The following is a 6159-nucleotide window of genomic DNA, read 5'->3' on the forward strand; positions in this document are numbered from 1 at the left end:
ATAATTCCAGCATTTTGGGAGGCCAAGGGCAGAGGATTGCCTGAGCCCAGGGGTTTGAGTCCAGCCTGGCCAATTTGGTGAGACCTTGTCTCTACAATAAATAAATAAATAAATAAATAAATAAATAAATAAATAAATAAATAAATAAAAAGTAGCCAGGCATGGTGGCACACACCTGAGACCTTGTCTCTACAATAAATAAATAAATAAATAAATAAATAAAAAGTAGCCAGGCATGGTGGCACACACCTGTGGTTCCAGTTACTTGAAAGACTGAGGTGGAAGGATTGTCTGAGTCCAGCAGGTGGAGGCTGTAGTGGCTGTGAGCATATCATTGCACTCCAGCCTGGGCAACAGAGTGAGACTTCAACTCAAAAAAAAAAAAAAGAGAGATGACATCAAGCTCACAGGTAGAGGAAAGCCTCAATCATGAAGCATTGGGATGTCTTCCATCCTCTAAAACAAGGGGAAAGGAGGTACAGGTATGTCCAGACAGACGAATTTATAGGCATGTGGGTGGAAGGCAGGGGATGGTTTCCTTTTCTTAGTGAAAGGGAGGCAAAGTCATTTGCTGAGAAGGAGCATGTGAGGCATGTAGTGGCTGAGGATAGTTGCTATTGAATAAAGCTGGTTTAGGAGATGTGTAAAGCAATTCTAGAGTACTGATAACTGAGTGCCTGGCTAAATTGGAGCCCAAATATATTCAATGGCTTGAATATGTAGGAATGTATGATTTCCAACACCTCTCACCAGCCCAGGTGTATCTATGAGAAGAAGCCTGTCCATGTCTTCAGGTAGGTTATCAAAAGTTAGTATGAGGCTGAGTGTAATGGAAATGGGATCATTTGACCATAACCCTCTCTGATTCCTCATAATCCCCTGAGACCTTAGTTCTACAAACAAAATCTGCCTACAGTTGGGACTGTCAACCACTGTTCCCAAAGGGAAAGAATGTTAAAAACAGGCTGTTACTGCCCCCAGATTCAAAGAGAGAAATGAAATTGTTAATTAAAGCACTTTACCTTGGTATTTCAGTGTTTCAGGATTACAGGTGGTAAAACAACATACTAATATTCATCCCTTGTTTAAATTCTTTAGCCCTCAAAATTTGATGTGTGCCCTTTATTTCTTTCATTCAGATGGAAGCAAAGTTAAAGACACTCATTTTCAGGGCTTTATGTATAATAGATAGGATTAGTGGGATTAAGAACCACATGACATGTAAAATAAAACTACACACATATTTAAATTGTTCAGTATGTGTGCCTATGACACATAAAAATGTCATCCTGCTGAGTCAAGGGAACTTAAAGCATCTTTCCACTATTAATGTCTTCAATCCCAGAGTTACTTTTCAGGTAGGTACACAGCTAGATTTTCTCTCTAAATTTAGTCAATAAGAGAGAAATGCCTCACTGTTAGAAATAATTAGAAAGGAAATTTTCTCCTTTCAAGCTCATTTCAAAAAGTTGCTTTAGGATGTTGTTTTAAAATTTTTGTTGTTTTTAAAATTTTTCCTTTTAATTTTTTAAAAATGTTTTAGTTTGAAGACGTGGGGTACAATTCAGGATTAGGTATACATGTGGTCATCGTACATGTAGTTTGGGGCTCCCTTCGGTTTTCCTTTTCATTTTTAGCATAAAGAACACTAGTTATATGTTGTTTATTTTAATTGATTTAATGAGAGGGTTTTTTTCTGCTGAAAAATTAAGATATGTTCTTTTCTTGCTTAAAGAAGAACAACAACAATAATTTTAAAAGTGACTGTTGCACCATAGGATATTATAAAGCAATGAAAATCCCATTATTCCAGATAGAAGAGTATCACTGGGTATACTTCCCTTGCTCTGCAACCTTTCTTTATGAAGTTACTGCTTATGGAGATAGTTGTCTTTTCAGTCTCATAATAGGCAAAGATGCCTAAAGCATTGGGTGAACGAATCCTATTTCTATGCCTAGAGCAATTCTATCATATCAAGTAAACATGAGTAAAAAGAGGATTTCAAAAGTATAAAGACAGATTTCTTAGAGAAGTCATCTGATTTAGAAGATCAACATTGGAATTTTAATTCTTGGGCTATAAAGATAAGTCACTGGAGCTTAGACATCAGAAATCGTATTAGCTTATTTAACTATCAAGGAGGTCAGACCTGACTTTGTCATTACAAGCATTCTAGACTGCTGAAAAAATGAGGTAATTTATCAGAAAGCTTAACAAGCTCCTTTTTATGTGTTACACATGGTAATACACATGGTCTTTACAACTCAAGGAGGTCTTTATAAACCTCAACTTTTTGAAAATAACGCTGAGACAATATCCAGTCAGTCCCTCATGAAAGCTCAATGCCAAGTTACAACACGGAAAAAACATGAAGACTTGATGCCACAACAGGAGAGGTACATGTTTTTAGAAGGGGGTTATATTTCTTTTCTTTTTTTGAGTTGGAATCTCACTCTGTCACCCAGGCTGGAGAGCAATGGCACACTCATGGTCACCGCAGCCTCAACCTGCTGGACTCAAGTGATCCTTTCACCTCAGTCTTCCATGTAGCTGGAACCACAGGCATGTGCCTCCATGCCCAGCTGATTTTTTGATTTATTGTAGAGTTGAGGTCTCACCATGTTGCTTAGGCTGGTCTCGAATCCCTGAGCTCAGGTAATCCTCTCACCTCTGACTCCCAAATTGCTGGGATTAAAGGCGTGAGTCACTGCACCAGGCTAGGTTGTTTTTTTTTTGAGTTGGAGTCTCACTCTGTCGCCCAGACTGGAGTACAGTGGCCGCTGCCGGCCACCGCAGCTTCGACCTGCTGGGCTCCGGCGATCCTTCCACTCAGCCTTCCAAGTAGCTGGAACTACAGGAGCGCTACCACACCTGGCTAGTTTTTGATTTATTGTAGAGATGAGGTCTCTCTGCCCAGGCGGGTCTCGAACCCGCGGGCTCAGGCAATCCACTCACCTCAGCCTCCCAAAGGCGCAGGATTACAGGCTGAGCCACCGAGCCCAGCTGGGGGTTATATTTCAAAGTGAATAACAGAGACATTTTTTTCTAAGTAAAAATGACCCTTAAATATTTCTTATGAAATTGTGTGGAGCCAGTGGGGCAGGTTTTTTAAAAACCATAATTTGAACACATCATTGTTTTACTGGCTAAACAACCAAACTACACTTAGGAACTTTGAAAAATCTGTATCTTTAAACAATGTATGCACATTTGGAAATATGGTTTTGTTCTTTGCTTTTTGACATAAATGAGATCACATTGTACTTTTTTTTTTTTTTTTTTGAGTCGTAGTCCCACTCCGTCGCCAAGACTGGAGTGCAGAGGCACGCTTCCGGCCACCGCAGCCTCGACTTGCTGGGCTCCGGTGATCCTTCCGCCTCAGCCTGCCAAGTAGCTAGAACTACAGGTGTGCGCTACCATGCCGGGCTAATTTTTGAAAAATTTATTGTAGAAGCCGGGCTCATTTTTAAAAAATTTATTGTAGAAACAGGGCTCAGTGGCTCAGCCTATAATCCCAGAGCTTTGGGAGGCTGAAGTGAGTGGATTGCCTATGCCCGCGGGTTCGAGACCCACCTGGGCAACTTGGCGAGACCTCGTTTCTACAATAAATAAAACATTAGCTGGGCATGGCAGCACGTGCCTGTAGTTTCAGCTACTTGGAAGGCTGAGGCCGAAGGATTGCCAGAGCCCAGCAGGTCAAGGCTGCGGTGGCCGGGAGTGTGCCACTGCATTCCAGTTTGGGTGACAGAGTGAGACTCCAACTCAAAAAAATTAAAATTTATTGTAGAGATGAGGTCTCGCCAAGTTGCCTGGGCAGGTCTCGAACCTGTGGGCTCAGGCAATCCACTTACCTCGGCCTCCCAAAGCGCTGGGATTACAGGTTGAGCCACTGAGCCCCGGCCTTTTTTTTTTTTTTTAAGATAAAAGTCTCGCTTTGTTGCCCAGGGTGGTGTGCAGTGGCACAATCATAGCTCACTGCAGCCTTGACTTACTGGGTTCAAGTTATCTCACACTTTAACCTCCTGAGTAGCTAGAACTACAGGCACATGCCACAACACCTGGCCAGTTTTTAAAATTTTTTGTGGAGATGGGGGTCTCCCTATGTTACCCAGGCTGTTCTCAAACCCCTGGCACCAAGTGATCCTCCCACCTTGGCCTCCTAAATTGCTGGGATTACAGGTATGAGCCACGGTACATGACTGGGTCACACTGAACTTATACAACTATTTCCCCTACCTTAAGGTGTTTACAAGGTCTTTCAACACAAGTTGTATTTTTTTAAAATGGCCACAGCAATATCTCTGGTCCCACATATTCTTTGAGAACCTTGCCTCTTCCCACCAAGAGATAGTGTCTACTTCCTCTCCCCTTGAAACTGGACGCGACTTCGTGACTGCCTACATCAATATAATGCAGTAGAATTGACACTACACGACTTCTAAGGCTAGATCACAAAGGGTGATATGCTTCGGTCTGGCTCTCTCAGGATACTTGTCCTTGGAAAGCAGCCACCAGACAGTGAGGAAGCCAAAACCAGTCCATGTTGAAAGACCACATGGAGAAGTCTACATGGAACAGAACTGAGACCTCCTGCTTCCAGCCTGCATCAACCACCAGCGCGAGAGTGAAACATTTTCAGATGATTCCAGAGTCAGAGTTTATATTTTTTGAAAACATATATATGTATGTATATATGTAAATGTGTATATATTTCATTCTTTTAAGCAATAATATAATAGTACTATTCTATAGTTTTTATGTATTCCTAAGTTTAGTCATTCCTGTATTTTTAGACACTTAGGTGGTTTGAAATTATTTTTCCTATTACAGACAAGTCTGAAAGCAACAAGTTTCTACGTACCTATTTATGCACAAATGTTAATATTTCTACAGGATAAAAAACTGTACATGAGTTAATAAACACATATAAGACAATTAGAACAGTGTCTGGCAAATAGCAACAAATTTTATTATTATTATCCCTATAACTTGTACCTTCTCACGGAAGGTGACAGTTTAACATATTGAGTGACAAGGGCACTAACAATTGTATTTGAAAGCCATGCTAGCCGTGCTCGGTGGCTCAGCCTGTAATCCTGCGCCTTTGGGAGGCTGAGGTGAGTGGATTGTTCGAGACCCGCCTGGGCGGCGAGACCTCATCTCTACAATAAATCAAAAAATCAGCTGGGGCGCATGCCTGTAATTCCGGCTACTCGGAAGGCTGAGGCGGAAGGATCGCCAGGGCCCAGCAGGCAAGGCTGCGGTGGCCGGGAGCGGCCACTGCACTCCAGTCTGGGCGACCGAGTGAGACTCCAACTCATAAATAAATAAATAAATAAAAGCCATGCTACAGCTTATCCCACTTTTTACAGAGTTTAGATTATGCAAAAAGTCGCAAACAAACGTGGTCATAGAATTATATTCCTGGAAACGTCCATCTACTACACACCCAACCAACTTTATAAATCAGTTAAAACAAACAAACAAACAAATTTGCTCAGTGTGCAGGTGAGTTACATTACCTGCCTGTCTCTTAGCTCAGACCTGCTGAAAATCATCAGCTGCAGCCTGGAGCAGAAAGAGCTGAGCCACGCGCTCAGGTGCGTGCTGCAGTTTTATCCTTTTTGCACACTAGGCAGACTACCTGGGAGAAAGAAGCAGGACACCTCTACCAGCGCTTCCCAACTCATTCGTGTCGTAAGTTTGGGAATGCGCTTCTTAGCTCTGGTCATCTCTTCCACCGCCTCTCTCCAACCCCTCCCCAGGCATGCCTGCAAATGTCCGGCACCTGTTAGCCACATTTACCTCCAATTTTCCCTGGGTGGGGGAAGAGAGTAAAGAAGCAAAGGAAGAGGACTGCTCGTCCTCTCTTCTCTAAGGGAGCGAAGGTTAGTTACACTTAATTCACGTTGCAAACTACCAGGTTTCGACAGCCCTCCTCCCATTTTCACAGCTCAAAGCTTCCTTTCCTTTTCGATGCTTCCCTGATTTGCTCCATCTTTAACCACTCCTCCCCACCCCTGGCCCGCGGTCGGGACGAACGTTAAAAGCAGCGCAGCGGAGGAAAGGCATTTTTTGGTGACTTGCAAACGGCCGGGCGCACAGGCCCGGAGCTGGAGGGCTTCCCTGCAGCTCTGCGGGGGCGGCGGACCTGAAGC

The sequence above is a fragment of the Carlito syrichta genome, unplaced genomic scaffold, assembly GCF_000164805.1.
Source record: "Carlito syrichta isolate Samal-C Ts95f unplaced genomic scaffold, Tarsius_syrichta-2.0.1 Scaffold308823, whole genome shotgun sequence".
Classification (NCBI taxonomy): domain Eukaryota; kingdom Metazoa; phylum Chordata; class Mammalia; order Primates; family Tarsiidae; genus Carlito; species Carlito syrichta.